The sequence below is a fragment of the Hypanus sabinus genome, chromosome 14 (assembly GCF_030144855.1).
Source record: "Hypanus sabinus isolate sHypSab1 chromosome 14, sHypSab1.hap1, whole genome shotgun sequence".
Taxonomy (NCBI): Eukaryota; Metazoa; Chordata; class Chondrichthyes; order Myliobatiformes; family Dasyatidae; genus Hypanus; species Hypanus sabinus.
The window spans coordinates 80,799,449-80,821,967 of NC_082719.1; the positions used below are offsets into that span (position 1 = coordinate 80,799,449).

The 22,519-nt window shown below is 40.4% G+C and overlaps 1 long non-coding RNA gene across 1 annotated transcript in view; it reads left to right on the forward strand.

Moving 5' to 3' along the window:
* The window catches only part of LOC132404915 (uncharacterized), a 52,321-nt gene that overhangs the window by 8,564 nt on the left and 21,238 nt on the right, over positions 1–22,519 (forward strand). The window contains exon 2 of the long non-coding RNA XR_009515705.1: positions 13,326–13,404. This is a non-coding gene — a long non-coding RNA (uncharacterized LOC132404915). The remainder of the gene's footprint in view (positions 1–13,325; positions 13,405–22,519) is intronic.

Here is a 22,519-nt window from a genome sequence, read left to right on the forward strand (position 1 = left end):
CCTTAAAACGTAAATGAGACATTTGCTCTTTTGTACAAAGGGATTGGCAAAAATAAACCACTTGGTTTCCAAATATAGAAAAATGTATGATGAAAATTAGTGGATCCTCATGACATTAATCATGGGCAGAGATTAAAATAAACAGTTTTTTGGAACCTTTTACAATATTCTTTTTGCATGAGAGGGCAGAAGATTATGCAACAGCCACAATGCAGAATCAAATTAATATGTATGCTTCCGCAATCCAGTTCCAGGAATAAACCAAAAATCTGTTATTTAATATTTTGTTTCGTTTTGTTACAAAAACAGAAGTTTTCAGCTGGTTCTACTGAAATATCATGGAAGATGGCGTATTCATGAGCAAACTACATTGCGATAAAGACTAATCCTGATCTAATTGAATGGGGGAATATGTGTGAGAGTAGTAATATAGCTTATTATTGTTTTAGTTTTTCAGTATTCCAAATTTCAATCTTATTTACTCAAGGAGAGCGGGCAAGTTTGAAGTATAGTATAAAAATGAATAAACATTCAAACCAAATCTATTCATGCTGGGTGAGCTAAATTAACATCAAAGCTTTTGGTCTTGAATATTACACTAAATATGAAGAATAAAAAGTTAGCACTATCGTTAAAGATAATAAATTATTCTGGTTCCAAACCTTTATATTGGAAAAAGAAGCCAAATAGTTCAACATTGTGAATTACATGTGTGGACTTATCTATGCTAGAGTTGTACTACCCATCATATGATTCTTCTGCAAACCCAGAACTCCAGTATTCTCTAGTCAAGAGGAAGAAAGAAGCAAACTTAAGGTGTAGGAAACAAGGATCAGACAAGGCTCTTGAGAGTTATAAAGTAACAAGGAAGGAGCTTAGGAAGGGACTTAGGAAAGTTAGAAAGGGACAGGAGAAAGTCTTGGTGTGTAGGTTAAAGGAAAACCCTGAAGCATTCAACAGGTATGTGAAGTATTAGAGGGCAACTAGAGTGAGGGTAGGATGAATCAAGGATAGAAGAGGAAAAATATCCCTGGAGTTGGAGAAGGTACGTGAAGTCCTTAATGAACACTTGCTTCAGTGAGAGAGACCTTGACAAATGTGAGATCAGTTTAGGACAGGGTAATATTTTGAATTATGTCAATGTTAAGAAAGAAAGTGCTGGAATTTTTGGAAAAACATTAGGATAGATAAGTCCCCAAGGCAAAACGGGATATACCCCAGCTTATTACCAGGCACTAGGAAAGAGATTGCCGTGCCTTTGACATTGATTTTGCATTCTCACTGGCTACAGGAAGAATGCCAGATGATTGGAGGGTAGCAAATGTTATTCCTTTTTTCAAGAAAGGGAACAGGGATAATAGTAGGAATTTTAGACCAGTGAGTTTTACATCCATGATAAGGAAACTATTAGAGAGGATTCTTAGAGACAGGATTTAGAAGCATTTGTAGGGGCATAGTCTGATTAGGGATAGTCAGCAAGGCTTTGTGAGAGGCAAGTCATACATCATAATTCTGACTGACTTCAAAGAAGTGACAAAACAAATTTATGGAGGTAGAGTAGCAGATGTAGTGTATATGGCCTTGAACAAGGTTCCCACGAAAGGCTCATTCAGAAAGTCAGGAGTTATGGTATACAGGGAAACTTGGCTGTGTGTTTTTAGAATTGACTTGCCTACCAAATACAGTGACTGAGAATAGACAGAGTGTATTCTGCCATGACTAATGGTGTTCTGCAGTGACTGTTCTGAAACCCCTAATCTATGTGATTATCTTAAATGATTTAAATGAGGAAGCGTGGGGGAGGGTAGTAAGTTTGCAGGTGATTTAAGATTGGTGGTATTGTGGATAGTATAGAAGGTTGTCATAGTTTACAACTGGACATTGATAAAATACAGAGCTGGTTGGGAAGTGGCAGATGGAATTCAATCCAGAAAAGTGTGATACTCTTTGGCAGGTCAAAATTGAAAGCAGAGTATAAGGTTAATAGCAGGATTCTTAGTAGTATGGAGGAACAGAGAGATTTTGGGATCCATGCCCACCAATTCCTCAAAGTTGCTATACAAGTTAATTGGGAGATTCAGAAGCCATATGGTCTGTTGGCCTTCATTAGTCAGATTGAGTTCAAGAGCTGCAAGGTCATATTCTTCTTCTTAAGCCCATCACCCCTACTAGGGGATAGGCCCCATGTCCTGGGCCAGTCTTTCAGTCTTTTAAGGTGTAGTCCATCGGAGATCCTTCCTGTCCCAAGTCTTTGGAGCTTCTCTTGGAACTTCTGTAGCACTGGAATTTTACAGGATGGGGTTGCTAGACCCATGCGCTACCCTCCTCCTTTTGCAGCCAGGCTTGGGATTGTCCATGGTAGTACTGATGCCATCCTATAAAACTCTGGTTAGACCACACTTGGAATAAGTATTCAGTTCTGGTTGCCTCAATATATTAAGGATATACAAGTGTCAGAGAGAGTGCAGAGGAATGAGAAAGTCAAGTAACAGAAATTTGTGCAGAAGAGCATTTGTATCTAGTGATCATAATGACATGAGTTTTAAAGTAAACATGGATCTGGTCCATGAACTCAGATTCTAAATTAGAGAAAGGTCAATTTAGACGGTATGAGAAATGATCTGGCAAGTGTGGATTGTGATAGGCTGTTTCCTGGAAAGGGTGTGCTTGGTAATTGGGAGGCATTCAAAAGTGAAATTTTGAGAGTTTATGGAATCTTGGTTTTCAAGGGATATTGAGGCCCAGGTTACGAACAAAAAAGGAGGTGTGTAGCAGTTATAGGTACAACACTTAAGAAAGAATTTCGGAGGGCTAAAAGAAGGCATCATAAGTTTGCCCTAGCAGACAAGGTGAATGTGAATCCTAAGGGATTCTACAGATATGTTAAAAGCAAAAGGATAACAAGGGACAAAACTGGTCCTCAGGAGATCAGAATGGTAATCTATGCATGGAGCCAAAATCGATGGCTGAAATTGATTTTTTCTTCTGTGTTTACTCAGGAGATGGACACGGAATCTATAAAAGTTAGTCAAAGCAGCACTGAAGTCGTGGGCCCTATAGAGGTTAAGAGGAGGAGGTGTTTGCTGTCTTGAGGCAAGTAAGGGTGGATAAATCCCCAGAGCCTGACTAGGTGTTCCCTCAGACTCTGTGGGAGGTAAATGCAGAAATTGCAGGGGCCCTAGCACAGATATTTAAATCATCCTTAGCGACAAGTGAGGTACTGATGGACTGGGGGATAGCTAATGTTGTTCAACTGTTTAAGAAAGGCTCTAAAAAAAACCAAGAAATTATAGGCTGGTGAGGTTATCTTCAGGTAGTGGGAAATTTTTTGGAAGGTATTCTAAAGAACCAGATATATATGCATTTGGTTGAATATGGACTGATTAGGGACAGTCAGCATGGTTTAGTGGGTGGTAGGTCCTGTCTAACCAATCTTGCAGAGTTTTTTGAGGAAGTTACCAGCAAAGTGGATGAGAGAAAAGCAATGGATTTTGCCTACATGGACTTAACAAGGCATTTGACAACGTTTTACATGGAAAGTTGGTCAAGAAGGTTCAGTTACTCAGCATTCAAGATGAGGTAGTTAATTGGACTAGATATTGGCTTTGTGGGAGAAGCCCGAGAGTGGTAGGAGATAATTGCCTCTCTGACTGGAAGCCTGTGACTAGTGGAGTGCCACTGAGGTTGGTGCTAAGTCCATTGTTGTTTATCATCTATAGCAATGATGTGGATGATAATGTGGTTAACTGGATCAGCAGATTTGCAAATGACACCAGGATTGGGGGTGTAGTGGACAGTGAGGGAAACAATCTGAGCTTGCAGCAGGATCGGGACCAGTTGGAAAAATGAGCTGAAGAAATGGCAGATGAAATTTACTGCAGACAAGTGGAGGTGTTGCACCAGGGTAGGTAATATGCAGTGAAAGGCAGGGCACTGAGGAGTGTAGTAGAACAAAGGGATCTGGGAATACAAGTCCATAATTCATTGTAAGTGATGTCACAGGTAGATAAGGTCATTAAGAAAGCTTTTGGCACTTTGGACTTCATAAATCAAAGTATTGAGTACAGGAGAAGGGATGTTATGTTGAAGTTGTATAAGACATTGGTGAAGCCTAATTTGGAGTATTGTTGCAGCTTTGGTCACCTACCTACATGAAAGATGTTAATAAAATTGAAAGAGTACAGAGTAAATTCATAAGGATGTTGTCAGGACTTGAGTTATAGGGCAAGGTTAAATAGGTTAGGACTTTATTCCTTGGGACTTGGAATATTAAGGGGAAGTTTGACAGAGGTTTACAAAATTTTGAGGGGTTTAGATAGGGTAAATGCAACAGGTTTTTTCCATTGAGATTGGCTGGGACTATAACTGGAGGTCATGAGTTAAGGGTGAAAGATGAAAAGTTTAAGGGGAACATGAATGGAAACTTCTTCACTCAGAAGGTCATGAGTGTGTGAAATAAGCTGCCAGTGCAAATGGTGCATATAAGCTTGATTTCAATATTTAAGAGAAACTTGGATAGGTACATGAATGGTAGGAGTATGGGGTGGGGTAAGATTTAAGATCTAGGTGCAGGTTGATGGGTGTAGGCAGTTTAAATGGTTTGCCATAGACTAGATGGACCAAAGGGCCTGTTGTTGGGCTGTACTTTTTCATGACTCTATGGCCCTATCTCCATTATGGAAAGAAGTTTCCACTAATCCACCTTACCAATGCCCCTCATAATTTTGTATGCCTCAGTCAGGTCCCCTGTTGGTCTCTTATTCTCCAGGTTAAAAAAACACAGCTGATTTGGTCTCTTCTCATAACTGATTTTTTTTTAAATCACAGACAACATCTGGTTAATCTCCTCTACACTCAGTCCAGTGCATTCAATTAAGTCCTTTGCTGTGGCGCCCAGACCTGCATGCAGTACTAAGATTATGTGGTCTTTTACAGAGCCTAGTGGACCTATAAAAGTTTTCTCCAGTGATTTTAACTGGAGATGGCAGAGCAGTAAGCTTAAATTGAAGAAACTCGGATGGCCACCCAGCATGTAAAACTGGTGTGTGATATAAAGCAGCTTTGGACCTTGAAAATCTATTTATAAATGGTTGCAGCTTGTGTTTATAGCTGGGTGGCCCAACTGACTATGTATTATTACAAGCTATTTTATTGACTTTACATCAAATAGTTAATGGTGATGTCACAGGGTGCTGTAATAATGCAAATTATACTTACCTACGGCTTGTGGTTCTGCTCAGAATGAGTAGAATGTTGCAGAAATAATCCTGGAACATCTCAAGCTGCTTATCTTGCTATTTAGCTTAAAAATCATACTCTTAGGAGTGATGCACTAACATAATTTTCCATTTAGTTTGTAGCCATTGTGTCACTATCTTTAACCTTGATCACCTTAGAACTTGCCCTCACAAAAAGAGCACTTACCTTCAAAATACATTTATCCCAGGTTATAATTTCTTGCATTGTATTGGATAGTAGTACAGTAGCTATCAATTTATCAATTTCTTGATTTCCATAAAGATCATTGGAAGTGTAACCCTTGTGACAACTTCAATAAGACATTGACTTTTCAGTACCTCTCGCAGTTTGATTCATTCATTATCTATTTAGGAGGTCCAGTGCACCCAGATGCTGAATCTTTTCACTTCCCAACACTCAATCCCAAATTCAAGTGATTCAATTCAATGCCAAAGTTAACGTAATTAATCTACGTTAGCATAATTCTGGCCCATAGCCATTTACATCCAACTAGTTCCACAGGCAATTGAATAATTCACTGATCCTATCTTGGGCACTAGCTTCTAAGGTATGCAGGGCATCTGCAAGGAGTGGTGCCTCAAAAGGACAGCGTCCATCATTCAGGACCACTATCAGCCCAGGCATGCCCTCTTCTCATGAGGAAGGAGGTACAGAAACCTGAAGGCACAAACTTAATGACTCAAGAACAGTTTCTTCCCTTCTGCCATTCAATTTTTGAATGGACATTGAACCCATGAACACTCCCTCACAACTTTTTTATTTCTATTTTTCTGCACTACTTATTTAATTTAACTATTTTAAATATATATACTGTACTTCTCAGTCTTTCTTCTCTATTATTATGAATTACATTGTACTGTTGCCACAAAATTAACAAATTTCATGACATATGTCAGTAATATTAAACCTGATTCTGATTCTATAACTTGAAGAATCCTCCTTTCATCAGTGCTAACAACATTTTACTTTGCTTCAATGCAGAGATGTTGGGGAATGTCCAATGTACTACATGACCTAAGACCAGCTGGTGCAGTTTTAATACACGTGATTTTTGATTTTTTACTCAATTAGTGAGAATAGTCGTACATGTACTAGGAACACCATTCTATGCGGATATACAGAAAATTTCATTCAATATCTAATTCTGCTCCATGCACTGTCTGTCATGGTGACTAATCCATACTAGTGTACCCACCAATGCATCCAAAGCAGATAGAAATCGTCATTACTACTGAACTTAGTCACAGGTATTTAGTTCAGAGATCTGTACCCCAAGCAATATATGCCCCTTGAAATTCTTTGTAACAGTCCTGAAGGGGGACGTTCCTTTAAGATTTGAATTGGTAGTTTGCATATTAATTAATCCCTCATTGATCAATCTAAAAATACCTGGAGATTACAACGTTTTGGCATTGTTTTTAGGCTGACTGTGTATTCGGAATAGTTTCCTCTGGTCCATGGTTGCATGTGTAAATCTTAAAAAATCTCCTTTGTTGCCAAGGATTCTGCCTGGCACCTCAGAAGCACAAGCATTACTTTGTCATTTATCAGGCCTGATGAAGGGTTTTGGCCAGAAAACCTTACTCTTTTTACTCTTTTCCATAGCTGCTGTCTAGCCTGTTGAGTCCTTCCAGCATTTCATGTGTTGTCATGTCTGAATGTTGTTCAGATTTTGCTGCATGACAGCATTGGCTGTTTCATTTCTGAAGATCCTAATATTAGATACATAAGTTGTGCAATAATTTACTTCCAATGGAAAGAAGGTTATTGATTAAACAACTGAAGATAGCAGGGCCTAAGTCATTGCTTTGAGGATGCCTCTAAATGATATTGCTATTGTACACAGCCATGCAGTGAGCTAAACAACTTCTCAAAAATCACCAAGGCAAAAGCTTTCTTTAGGGCTTTTAGTCAGATTTCTTACTGTGAAAATATATTGCTGTTTCAAGGGCAAATAAAGAGTGTGTGGAAATGAATATCTTTCCACTGTGTGCTTCAAGTGGAAAAAAAAACTAAGCCACACAGGAAATTATATAAAAAACAGCTTAAGAATAGGAAGCTAAGTTATGTTCTTACAAAATGAAGTGCGCCTCTAGAGGCCAGAACAATACTGAAGGACTGAGATGCCTTTGTCCAATAACTATGGCTGCCTTCCTCCTCTTTTTGGAGAATTTTCCCTTTGATTTGCATTAACTTTAAATTCACTTCTCATGCCATACTTGATCAAGTAGTACAAATAGGCAGCAGCGATTATCACTGGAATGTAACTCTTTGTTCCATGTTCATATCAAGGCTTTTATGAGGTCTTAATCCTAAATGACCATCAAATCCCATGGATTGTAGCCAGCCTTTAATATGCAGGATACCAAGACCAGTCTAACATTTTTGCATTTATATTATGGATTTAACATTACAAAATAATTCAGTATGCAAACAAGTTATGATCAAAAGACAGATCAAGCATTATTAGAGCAGTAATGAAGGATGGCTAATATCATGGAGTGGGAGATGGAGGAAGAGGGTGGTTAGATCTTCAAGCTCCTCAGGTATTTTGACATTCTGACTGCGTGTTGTACCATAATTCTGTGCAATGAAGATATTTTATTAAGTACATTTGGACAATAAGATTTCCATCAGTTTTTGGATCTATTTCAAATTCCCAGAAGCTGTTGCATTTTCAGTTTATAATTTGAATTATGATTGCTTTATTTTAACCTTTGAACTGATCATGTCCATTCACTACCTCTTTTGCCATGCTCCATCTATTTTGGTCAGTCACTCTAGCAACCTTTGTGAACAGATCTGTTGTTTTCTTTACTTTGTCTTATTCAATTTGAATTTTAACTCTTCTGATGAAAGATCATTGACCTGAATAATAACCATTAAACTGACAGCCATAAATGCTGAGTAGATCCAATACTCACTCTTTTAAATTATAAAATTCATTGTCCAATCTGTGACCTAATCAGTGCTGATTACAATGATTATTGTAATATTTCAATTATAATAGTTCCTCTAGCATTTCTGTGTGTTGCTTGGATTTCCAGTAACTGCAGATTTTCTCATCATAATGATTATTTGTTCATTTGAATATTGTTATAATTTACAGGCATTATGGTGACTAGTATTGATAATTTGTCCTCTAGAATATAGAACAGTACAGTACCATACAGGGCATTTGACCTACAATATTATAATGATCTTTATGTCAGTTTATACTAGATGTCCATCTTCTCAGTATCATCCAATTCCCCTCCTATTCATGAGTCTATCTAAACGCCTCTTGAACTCCACCAAATAGCATGCTTTCATTACTACCCCTAGTAACCTATTCCAGGCTCATATCACTCTCTGCATTAAATAAAATTGCCCCCCACGTCTCCTTTAAACATCTCCCCTTTCTAACCTTAAATGTATGTCCTCAGGTGTTTTACCTTTCTATCATTGGGAAAAGATACTGACTCTCAACTCTATCTATGCCTCTCATAATTTAAAATTAATAAAGCTAATAGGACTTAATGATTCAATCCCTATGATAAGTCATCATTCTCGATGTTGGCAGTGGGCTTGGAGTGGTGATAAGGAGGATAAGTACCTTTTCAGGGTCATCAGGTGGGCACCCTCCTTCTTTGATAATTCATTGATAAGCCCACAATGTCTCCAGAGGGCTCAATGGTGCTACCTGGTGTCCCAGATACACCCCCCTCAGTTCCATACCCTCCTGTCTTCATCTTGCAGCTCATTTGCTGTCTTTCCTTTTAATCCAAATCCAATTACTGCTTTCCTCTTCTGCATTTGACAAGGACTTGATTGCTTGTTGGAGTGAATAACCCCTCATCCCCATCTACTTCAATAGACTGGTCGTAGATGTAGCCATGAAACCCGGCATCCCACTTCTACAGGGAAAATCTTGGTCTTCCAGCTGTTCTGGGCAGTTTCAGTTGCCAGCTCAGAGTATTTGGTCTTTTTCCTCTCATAAGCTTCTTCCAACACCATCTTCCCATGGTACTGTCAGTTCCACAACATATGCCAGCTTGGCTGTTGTGGACCATAGGACCACGTCTGGCCAAAGAGTTGTAGCCGCAATATCTGGGAACACAAGTCCACGTCCATTTTCCAATCCCGAGCAACCTGCAGAATGCTTACCTCTTTTGATGTTATATGGTGCTCTGGAGGTTGGCCTGCTGGTACAAATCATGTGATGTGAACATTTCTTGCCGATGTTTGTGGGAGAACATTTGTGGTGATTCACCTCTGCTCCAAGATTGATGCCAGCTGTCTGACAACTTGGTTATGCTGCCAAGTATACTGCCCCTGGCTGAGGCTCGTGGTGCATCCTGTTATACTCTCTGCATAAAATAAAATTGCCCCCATGTCTCCTTTAAACACCTCCCTTTCTAACCCTAAATGTATGTATAAAGTATAAAGTTCAAAGTAAATTTATTACCGAAGTACATATGTCACCATATCCAATCCTGTTTCATTTTCTTGTGGGCATTCACAGTGATACAAAGAAACACAATAGAATGAATGAATATCAGCACCCATCAAAGATAAACAAATATGCAATGTGCAGTTCAGCATTCAACACCATAATTCCCTCTAGGCTCGACAAGAAGCTTAGAGACCTCGGCCTTTACCCTGCGTTGTGTAGCTGGATCCTGGATTTCCTGTCAGATTGCCAACAGATGATAAGAGTGAGTTCCCTCACCTCTGCCCTGCTGACCCTCAACACAGGTGACCCTCAGGACTCTGTCCTAAGCCCCTTTCCTTTACTCTCGGCATACGCATGACTGTGCAGGTGATGCCTCCCTCCCAGATGCGCTGAGTAACTTCTATGCCCGGTTTGAGGCGGAAAATGACGTGGCGGCGAGTAAGTCCATCCCTCCTACAAATGACCAGGTGCTGGGTCTCACCGTGGCTGATGTGAGAAGAACCCTGTGCAGGGTCGATCCACTGAAGGCTGCTGGACCAGACAACGTTCCTGGTAGAGTGCTCAGAGGATGTGCAGACCAGCTAGCAGATATTCTCACTGACATCTTCAACATCTCCCTGAGCAGCACCACCATTCCAACGTGCTTCAAGGCCGCCACCATCATCAGAAGGCAGTGGAGGCTAATTCTCTGGATGCTTTCAAGAAAGAGTTAAATAGAGCTCTTAAAGATAGCGGAGTCAAGGGATATGGGGAGAGGGCAGGAACGGGGTACTGATTGTGGATGATCAACCATGAAGTGCTGACATGAAGGGCTGAATGGCCTACTCCTGCACCTATTGTCTATAAATGACTAATACTGCATGTTTTCAAATTACACGGTTTACCTGTGTCAGACAGACAGAGCCCTCAATTCACATCTAACTTCTGGAAGGCATTCTGTAATCTTCTTGGTGCCTCTGTGAGTCTGTCTTCAGGATTCCACCCACAGACCAATGGCCAGACTGAGCGGGCCAAGCAACAGCTAGAGACAGTATTACGATGTCTGGTCTCCCAGAACCCCTCCGTGTTGAGTCAGCAGCTGCCCTGGGCCATGTACGCTGTAAACTCTCATCCGTCCTCATCCACCAGTCTGTCCCCCTTCAAGTGCTGCCTTGGCTACTAACTTCCACGGTTTCCTCCCCAGGAGGAGTTCCATCTGCCAAGACATTCATCCGCTGTTATCAGTGACTGTACAGGTGCACTCACTCTGCCTTCTCCGTGCCTCAGCTAGGATCAAGCATCAAGCTGACTGCCATCACCAAGGCCCCACCTTACCGCCAGGGACAGCGCATGTGGGTTTCAACCTGAGATCTGCCCCTTCAGGTGGTTTCCTGCAAGCTCACCCCCGCTTCATCGGCACCTTTACCATTGCTAAAGTCATCAGACCTGCTGCCGTTCATCTCAAGCTCAACCTCTACTTTCCGCCACATTCATCCCATCTTCCACGTGGCCTGCATCAAACCTTTCATGACCCACCCCCTGTGCTCTGTCCCCAAACCACCTCCGCTAGCCACCCCCCCACCCCCCCATGGCTCATCGACGGGTCAGAGGCCTTCACGATGTGTCAACTGCCGGACGTTTGTTGCCAGGGCCATGGCCTCCAATATCTTGTGGACTGAGCAGGCTACAGTCCTGAGGAGAGGTGCTGGATCCCCGCCCATAACATCCTGAACCCCACTCTCATCAGGGACATTTGTCGCCAGCACTCAGTCCACCTGTTTGTCGCCAGATTGTGTCAGTGAGTTTTCCTGGTTCCTGGTTCTGGTTTTTGGATATCTCTGGATGTTTTGATCTCTGCCCGAACTTTGACACTGACTTTGTTTGCACCTCTGGATTTATTACTCAATAAATATCATGGTGGGCACAGTATTTGGTCTGCAATTGGGTCCTTGCTCCAGCTTCCTGACAGGTGTCAAGAAAACAACTTTTCCCTTAATGTTGTAAGAACAAAGGAGCTGGTTGTGGACTGCAGGAGGAATGGAGACAGTCTAACCCCTATTGACAATAATGGATCTGGGGTTGAGAGGGTGAAGAGCTTTAAATTCCTTGGCATAAACATCACCGAGGATCTCATGTGGCCTGTACATACAAGCTGTGTGATGAAAAAGGCACAACAGTGCCTCTTTCACCTCGGATACTTGAAGAAGTTTGGTATGGGCCTCCAACTCCTAAGAGCTTTCCTCAGGGCTGACTAGCTGCATCACTGCTGGTATGGGAACTGTACCTCCCAGGACTCTGCAGAGAATGGTGCGGACAGCCCAGTACATCTGTAGGTGTGAACTTCCCACTATTCAGGACATTTACAAAGACAGGTGTGTAAGAAGGGCCTGAAGGATCAATGGGGACCCAAGTTGCCCCAACCACAAACTGACCCAGCTGCTACCATCCGGGAAATTGTACCACAGCATAAAAGCCAGGACCAACAGACTCCAGGACAGCTTCTTCCACCAGGCCATCAGACTGCTTAATTCATGCTGACAGAGCTGTATTTATGTTATATTGACTATTCTGTTGTACATACTATTTATTATAAATTTCACATTTAGACAGAGCTGTAACGTAAAGATTTTTACTCCTCATGTATATGTCATAAAATCAATTCAATTCAAAAGACAAAAGCTGTGCAAATACAAAAAATGTATACATTTTTGACATGGAGAATTTTACAGGCATATAGTGTAGAATAGATCCTTATTACCTTTCAAGCTGCGCCGGCCAGTAATCCAGTGATTTAATGGTACTATATACAATAACCAATTAACCTACCCAGCAGTACATCTTTGGATTGTGGGAGGAAACTAGGGCATGCAGAGGAAACCCACAGAGTCATGGACAAAATATACAATCTACTTAGAGGCAGTAGCTGGAATGGAACCCAGGTCACTGGTACCGTAAAGCTTTGTGCTAATCACTATGCTACCGTATACTGAGAACATTTGTTTTGAAGTCCTTAGGTTGTGAAATTAGTTCAGTGTTGGGGTATGTGAAGTCATCTGCTCTGGTTCAGAAACCTGATGGTTGAAGGGTAATAATTGTTCTGAGCTTGGTGGAGTAGAACCTAAAGCTTCTGCACCTTCTTCCTGATGACAGCAATGAGAATTAATCAAACAATGAAGAAAATGAACAGCAAAATAGCTCACATGACCACTACAAATTATATATAAACAACACTAAAGATGCTATTTTGTATGTAGTTTCAGTTTAAGTGTTAGCATTTTTATTTCCTTGTCAGAAGTTTATGGTACCATTCTGCAATCTATAATTGGAACATATGATTGACTGCTTGCTGATGAAGTGTACCTTCACTGGAAATGTAAAGTTGGAACATTATATTAAAGCTTCTTATGCCTAAGTTTATTGATTATATATTGTAACCTATGTTAAACGGTGATTACATTTATAGCAACTTCTGTGTAATGAAGTTTAATACTTTTATTATTTTTGATTATTATTCTTTACATTTCATGAATCCACAAATCAGTTTTGAACTATATATCAAAGCTAATAGTCCTTGATTAACTAATCAAGTAATGATTCTCTGCATATGCACTAATGCAATGTATATTTACAGACTATTCTGTAAATTTTACAGACTATTCTGCAAGTGGATTCAGCCAGAAAATAAGGGACTGATCACTTAAAACAGCCGTGTAGAGTTACCTTCCTTCACGGTAATGAATCTCTGGAATTCTTTGCTCCTGAGCTTCTTTGAGGCCAGATCAATCAACATACACTATTTAAAGTAAGATAGATAAATACTGGAAGGATCAAGGGATTGAGTCTAGTGGGGAACTGCCATAGAAGAAAACATAACCCATGATAATAGTGAATTGCACGGTAGGCTTGTCAAAATCTGCCCCTTTTTCTTTGAGTTCTTGTGTTTTGTATTGTGCATCACAGTTGAACATTTTCTTCATCCTCACTCAACCTGTGAATGTGTAATCATGATTTCTAGTATTGCTACTATCAGAAGAAAAAATGCTACCAAATTTTTCCTTATATCTTAGCTCAGTTACGATCTCAATTGAAATCAGCTATCATAGTATAAACTAGGGATAAACCGAAAAACCACAGGGCTTTTTTTAACCTGTGTCCCATTTTACTTGACCAGATCGTGCATTTATTATGTTATTAAATGTGTTAATCAGAAGTTTATTAAGATTATCATGATAAGCATGCTGCATTTCCAAGCGATTGCTGTTAAAATGATGTGCTATAAAAATATTTGCCAGTCTGTGAATTATTTTCAGTTCTAAACAAAGTACATATTTTATATATTGAGAAATTTTGTTGATTTATTCCCTAATTATTGACTCTGTGATTCTGGTTTTTAATTTATTCATTTCCCTGAATTACTGATAATTTGGCTTTAAATTCCTCATTTCAGTTTTTTAACACGTGCCATTCATCATACCAAAGAGTTTATTTATGTAGCTGTAATAACAGCCAATGCACAAGCTTGAAGAATGAATGACTGTTGTCTTTATTTGAAGAGGACTGCTGGTTTGTTCTTAGCGCCTATTTTATGTGGCAAAACTGTATGAAGTTGTGATACTTTTGGTGTCACCAGAATTTACGCTTCTGAGATTTATATTGGCATTCCTTGATCTATCAGCTGGTCAGCACATTTGAAAGCACTTTGAACACAATGAAATTCTTTTCATCACTCAGTGATAGGCATTTTTTTGTAAGAAAGATATTTAATGTTGCATAATTAATTGACTGTTGATTATAACATTTTTCTTTTACTTTAATTAGTTAAGTGTGGTTATACCCCAGAATGACATTTCTTATCTTATGATCAACTTACTTCAGAATGATACAGGGGGACATTCTGACCATTGGGTTCCACACTCTCTCCCTTTCATTTCCCTGTATCCCTACCATTAATTCATATATGCCTAATAAATCTCCTTTGATTCTTTAGACATAGAAGTGACTTACAGTTCCCACTTAACCTACCATACACCATTGGGATATATCAGAAAACCAGAGCACCATGTAGAAATCTACATGGTCATGAACTCCACTCTGAGATCAAACAAGGATCAAACTGAAGTTCCTGAAGCAGCAGTCTTGAGTATTTAATATTTCATCAATATCTGAGTAATATTGTAAATATAATGCTTGATTAAGCATTCTCTGTTTGCTTAAATAACTCATTATGGGTTATTTGTAAAAGTAAGTGAATGGTCATCATGCCACCATGTCATATGTGCACATCTCGCTAAAGTAAAAAATGAGGCATACATATTCTTTCCATCTTTCCCTGTCAATTAGTTTAATGTTTTGAAATTACAAAACATAACAGCAGCAACGAATAAGTTTTAAACAAGCTCAATGGCAGAGAACATAGCTCTCAGAAACACTTCCTGCTGTCCCAGATTAAACTCCTACAGCCACCACGGAGGAGGTCTGAAAACCAAAGATTGTTTCACATCCACAAGTCTCACCTGTGAAGCAGAGTGATGCCCCCTCCCATCAAAAAGTCAAGTATCCCACAAGAATAAGAAATCCTCCATAGCGATTAGATCTTAAGACCTGAATGGGACTACTTAAAATTTACAAAAGTAACAAAACATAACAAACAGCATGAAAGAAAAAGGAAATTGTAGCTGTTGGATAATGTAATTTAACACATTACACTGTGGCATTTTTCCTTGATTGCATTTGATTAAAAAATCTTAGTTAAATATTCATCCAATTCATTTTTCTCATTTTCCAGTGAATAATTGCATGAAACAAATGATTAGAAAATATTGCCTTCTACCTGTGAAACACAATAGTAAATTTATACTTAGCTGCCTTACCATCCTCTCACCAAAAGATCAATATATGTGAGTTTTCTTTTATTCCTAAAAAATCTTAATTCAAAGTCAATAATTCTAATGATTTGAATTCTAGGCTTTTTACAAAATTTCAAGTTTACTGATTAAAATTTAGTGTGTTGAAGTGATGTGTTTTTTTTAACTTCATCAGTTACCACTATCCGGGCATCTCAGCTAAGGTCAGTATTTATTGACCATCCCTAAATGCCCTTGAGAAAAGTTTGTCAGTTGCCTTCTTGAACTACTACAATCTTTTCTGATTAAGTTACTCCCAAAAAGTGATATTTGGAATTTTCCGGTCCTCTGGAACCATGCCAGGATCTATTGTTTCTTGAAAGATCATTACTAATGTCTCCACAACTTCTTCAGCCATCTCTTTCAGAATCTTGGGGTGTAGTCCATCAGGTCCAAGTGATTTATCTACCTTCAGACCTTTCAGTTTCTCAAGAACTTTTCCCACAGTAACTGCAAATTCACTCACTTCTGTACCCTGACGCTCTCAAAATTCCAGCATACTACTAGTGAAGACATGCAAAATATTCTTTCATTTCTTCTGCTATTTCCTGGTCTAACATTATTACCTCTCCAACAGAATTTTCAGGGGTTTAATACCTACTCTCGCCTCCCCTTTACTCTTCATATATCTGAAGAAACTTTTGGTATCCTCTTTAATATTATTGGATTATTTCTCTTTTTCCTTCTTTATGAATTTTTTGTTGCCTTCTGTTGGTTTTTAAGAACTTCCCAATCCTCAAACTTCCCACTATTTTTTGCTCTATAATAGGCCCTCTATTTGGCTTTTATGTTGGCTTTGACTTTTCTTGTTAGCCACAGTTGCATCATCCTACCCTTAAAATACTTCTTCTTTGGGATGTATCTAACCTGTGCCTTCCAAATTGCTCCCAGAAACTCCATTGATTTCTGCTCTGCCAGCATCCCTGCTCGTGTTCACTATCATTGAATTTTGCCCAGTTCCTCTCTCATGCCTTGTAACTCCCTTTACTCCATTGTAATACTGATGCATCTGACTTCAGCTTTTTCTTCTCAAATTGCAGGGTGAATTCTATCATATTATGATCACTTGTCCCAAAGGGTTCTTTTACCTTAAACTCCCTAGTCAATTCTGGTTCATAGCGCAATTCCCAATCCAGAATAACTGATCTCATATTGGGCTCAACCACAAGCTGCTCTAAAATGCCGTTTCACATGCATTCAACCAATTTCCCCTTTGGGATCCAACACCAACCTAATTTTCCCAATCTACCCGCATATTGAAATCCCCCATGATTATCATAATATTGCCCTTTTGACATACATTTTCTATCTCCCATTGTAATTTGTAGACCACATCTTTACTACTGTTTGGAAGTCTGTATATAGCTCCCACCAGAGTTGTTTTAACCTTGCAGTTTCTTAGTTCCACCCACAATGATTCAACACCTGACCATATGACACCATTTTCTAATGATTTGATTTCTTTTTTTACCAACATGCCAACCACTTGCCTTCCTGCATATCCTTTCGATACAACATGTATCCTTGAACAATAAGCTCCCAGCTATAATCTTCTTTCAGACATGACTCAGAGATGCCCACAACATCATATATGGCAGTCTGTAACTGTGCTACAAGTTCATCTACCATATTCCACATGGTAAAACGTAATGTAAGGTTAAAGTTCCTCCCTGTGCCTTGTTTGGTGCCTTGGGCAGCAACCTTGCCATTTCTTTAGCACTTGTCTGTTTTAGCATCTGTTCCTATTACTTAGACCATAAGACCATAAGATAAAGGAGCAGGTCAGCCCATCGAGTCTGCTCTGCCATTTCATCATGAGCTGATCCACTGTCCCCTATAGTCCCATTCACTGCCTTCTCACCATAACCTTTGATGCCCTGACTACTCAGATACCTATCAATCTCTGCCTTAAATACACCCAATGACTTAACTTCTATTGCCACCCATGGCAACAAATTCCTTAGATTCACCACCCTCTGGCTAAAAGCATTTTTTCGCATCTCTGTTCTGAATGGGTGCCCTGCAATCCACAAGTCATGTCCTCTCATGTTAGACTCCCCCACCATGGGAAACAACTTTTCCACATCCACTCTGTCCATGCCTTTCAACATTCGAAATGTTTCTATGAGGTCCCCCCTCATTCTTCTAAAATCCAAGGAGTACAGTCCAAGAGCAGTCAAATGTTCCCCATATGTTAACCCTCTTATTCCTGGAATCATTCTAGTGAATCTTCTCTGAACCCTCTCCAATGTCAGCACATCCTTTCTTAAATAAGGAGCCCAAAACTGCACACAGTATTCCAAGTGTGGTCATACCAGTGCCTTATAGAGCCTCAACATCACATCCCTGCTCCTATACTCTATTCCTCTAGAAATGAATGCCAACATTACATTTGCCTTCTTCACCACTGACTCAACCTGGAGGTTAACCTTAAGGGTATCCTGCATGAGGACTCCCAAGTCCCGTTGCATCTCAGAACTTTGAATTCTCTCCCTATTTAAATAATAGTCTACCTGTTTATTTCTTTTACCAAAGTGTATGACAGTACACTTTCTGACATTGTAATCCATTTGCCACTTCTTTGTCCATTCCCCCAACCTATCCAAGTCTCTCTGCAGACTCTCTGTTTCCTCAGCAGTACTGGTTCCCCCACCTATCTTTGTATCATCAGCAAACTTAGCCATAAAGCCATCTATTCCATAATCCAAATTGTCGATATACAACGTAAAAAGAAGCGGCCTCAACTCGGACCACTGTGGAACACTACCGATAACCGCCAGCCAACCAGAATGGGATCCCTTTATTCCCACTCTCTGTTTCCTGTCCATCAACCAACGCTCTATCCATGTATGTAACTTTCCCATAATTCCATGGGCTCTTATCTTGTTTAGCAGCCTCATGTGTGGCACCTTGTCAAAGACCTTCTGAAAATCCAAATACACGACATCCACTGCATCTCCCTTGTCTAGCCTACTTGTACTTTCCTCAAAAAATTGCACTAGGTTTGCACTAGTATTTTCCTTTAAGGAAACCATGCTGAGTTCTGCCTATCTTGTCATATGCCTCCAGGTACTCTATAACCTCATCCTTAACAATCGACTCCAACAACTTCCCAACTACCGATGCCAAGCTAACAGGTCTATAATTTCCTTTTTGCTTCCTTGCCCCCTTCTTAAATAGCGGAGTGACATTTGCAATCTTCAAGTCCTCTGGAACCAGGCCAGAATCTATCAACTTTTGAAAGATCATTGCTAATGCCTCCACAATCTCTACTGCTACTTCCTTCAGAACACGAGGGTGCATTCCATCTGGTCCAGGAGATTTAACTACCCTTGGACTATTCAGCTTCCTGAGTATTTTCTCTGTTGTAATTGTGACTGTGCATATTTCTCTTCCCTGACACCCCTGAATGTCCGGTATATTGCTGATGTCTTCCTCAGTGAAGACTGATGCAAAATATTCAGTCAGTTCCTCCGCCATCTCCTTATCTCTCATTACAATTTCTCCAGCATCATTTTCTATTGGTCCAATATCTAGTCTCATCTGTCTTTTACTCTTTATATACTTGAAAAAGCTTTTAGTATTCTCTTTGATATTATTTGCTAGCTTCCTTTCATAGCTCATCTTTTCCCTCTTAATGACCTTCTTAGTTTCCTTTTGTAAGCTTTTAAAAACTTCCCAGTCCTCTGTCTTCCCACTAATTTTTGCTTCTTTGTATGCCCTCTGCTTTGCTTTTACTTTGGCTTTGACTTCTCTTGTCAGCCACAGTTGCATCCTTTTTCCATTCGAAAATTTCTTCTTTTTTGGAATATAGCTGTCTTGCACCTTCCTCACTTCTCGCATAAACTCCAGCCACTGCTGCTCTGCTGTCCTTCCCGCTAGTGTCCCTTTCCAGTCAACCTTGGCCAGTTCCTCTCTCATGCCACTATAATTTCCTTTACTCCATTAAAATACCGACACATCGGATTTTGGCTTCTCTTTCTCAAATTTCACAGTGAACTCAAATGAACTCAATCATGTTGTGATCACTGTCTCCTAAGGGTTCCCTCACTTCCATCTCTCTAATCACCTCTGGTTCATTACACAATACCCAATCCAGTACAGCCGATCCCCTAGTGGGCTCAACAACAAGCTGTTCTAAAAAACCATCTCGTAGACATTCTACAAATTCTCTCTCTTGAGATCCAGTGCCGACCTGATTTTCCCAATCCACTCACATGTTAAAATCCCCTACAATTATCATAACACTGCCCTTCTGGCAAGCCTTTTCTATTTCCTGTTGTAATTTGTAGTCCACATCACTGCAGCTGTTGGAGGCCTGTAGATAACTGTCATCAGGGTCCTTTTACCCCTGCGATTTCTTAGCTCAACCCAGAAAGATTCTGTACCTTCCGATCCTATGTCAACTCTTTCTAATGATTTAATATCATTTCTTACCATTAAAGCCACGCCACCCCCTCTGCCTACATGTCTATCCTTCCGATACACCGTGTATCCTGGGACGTTCAGCTCCCAGAGACATGCATCCTTTAGCCACGTCTCAGTAATGGCCACAATATCATACCCTGCCAATCTGTAACTGTACAAGATCATCCACCTTATTTCTTATGCTGCATGCATTTAAGTATAACTCCTTAAGTCCAGTATTTGGTACTTTTTACATTGATTGCACTGCAATTCATCCCAATGGCAGCAAATCTGCCCCATCACCTGCCTGTCCTTCTTGACATCCTTACTGCTTATTACCTTAGATCTATTTCTGTTTTCCCTCTCCTCCGCTCCATCATTCCGGTTCCCATCCCCCTGCCAAATTAGATTAAACCCTCCCTGACGGCTCTATTAAACTTTCCCGCCAGGATATTGGTCCCCCTAGGATTCAAGGGGGACCAATTCTGGGGCAGCAGCAGTTCTCTCAATGGATATGATTTAATATTCCACTTTCAGCCTGATACGGCTAAAAAGCTCAGCTGCTTCCAAGGTCAGTGCAGTCAACAAAGTTATCTTAATGCATTTAAACAAACTATCACTGCTTAAACAACACCGATTGTGGTGGGAAGTGCCCACGGAGGACACCTCGGAGGAAGCACAGGTGTAGATCAGGGTTACGAGTGCATTTAAGGAAACAGAGTTTTAAATTCCCTCTACCTTCTGTCTTGCTGGCAAACATGTGGACTCTGGTGAATAAGTTCAATGATCTCAAAGCCAGGGTGCTGAATCAGAAGGACATCAGGACGGTGTGTGTCCTTTGTTTCACGGAATCTTGGTTAACTACTTCCGTCCATATTGACAGGTTTACTATATACCGTCAGGATAGATCTATAGAGTCTCTCAAAAGCAGAAGTGGAGGTTTTGCCTCATGATCAACTCTTCTTGGTGCACAAATGTATCAGTGCTGTCCCAATTTCTGCTTAACAGTAATATCTAGCAGTAAAGTGCCATCCTTTTTACCTAGCACGGAATTTCTCTGGGGTCATTCTGGTAGCAGTTTACATTCCACCTCAGGCCAATGTCAAGCAGGCTTTAGATGATCTGAGTAATGGCATCAACGGGCACGAAACAGTGCGCACTAACGCCTTCACCATTGTTTTGGGAGATTTTAACCAGTCCAGTCTGAAAAAAAAAATCACTAAGCAACTAACATCAACAGATCACTTCTAATACCAGAGGAACGAACACACTGGACCATTGCTACACCACCATCAAGAATGCCTACGATGCTATTTCACGCCTTCACTTTGGGGAGTCTGATCATCTGGCTGTACTTCTACTCCCTGAGTATAGGCAGAGACTGAAGACTGCAGCAACAGCAGTGAGGACCAAGAAGGTATGGACAAGGAATGCACAGGAGCATCTACAGGACTGTTTTGAATCAGTGGACTGGACAGTATTCAGGGATTCATCTTTGAATCCGAATGAGTATGCTGCGTTTGTTACCAACTTCATTAAAACCTGTGTGGATGAGTGTGTGCCTACAAAGACTTACAGTACATTTCCAAACCAAAAGCCATGGATGAACCAAGAGGTACGTCATCTGCTGAAGGCTAGATCTGTGCCATTCAAGTCTGACAACCCAGGCCTATACCACAAAACCAGATATGATTTGCAGAGGGCTATTTCAAGAACAAAGAGACAATTTCAAATGAGATTGGAGGCGACATCGGATGCATGGCAACTCTGGCAGGGTTTGCAAGACATTACTCCCTAGAAAGCGAATCCCTATAGCATGAGTGGCAGCGATGCTTCACTATCAGATGAACTCAACACCTTCTATGCAGCTTTGAAAGGGAAAACACAACTACAACTGTGAAGATTCTTGCTGCACCTGATGACCCTGTGATCTCCATCTCAGAGGCCAATGTTAGGCTGTCTTTAATGAGAGTGAAACCTCACAGGGCGGAAAGTCCCAATGGAGTACCTGGTAAGGCTCTGAAAACCTGTGCCAACCAACTAGTGGGAGTATGCAAGGACATTTTCAACCTCTCACTGCTACAGGCAGAAGTTCCCACTTGCTTCAAAAAAGCTACGATTATACCAGTGCCTAGGAAGAATAATGTGAGCTCCCTTAATGACTATCACCCAGTAGCACTCACATCGACAGTGATGAAATGCTTTGAGATGTTGGTCATGACTAGACTGAACTCCTGCCTCAGTAAGGACTTGAACCCATTGCAATTTGCCTATTGCCACAATAGGTCAATGGCAGAGGCGATCTCAATGGCTCCTCCACAGCTTTAGACCACCTAGACAACTCAAACATCTAATCCAGGATGCTGTTCATTGACTTTATCTCAGCATTTAATACCATCATTCCCACAATCCTGATTGAGAATTTGCAGAACCTGAGCCTCTGTACCTCCCACTGCAAATGGATCCTCAACTTCCTAACCAGAAGACCACAGTCTGTGCGGATTGGTGATAACATATCCCCCTCGCTGACAATCAA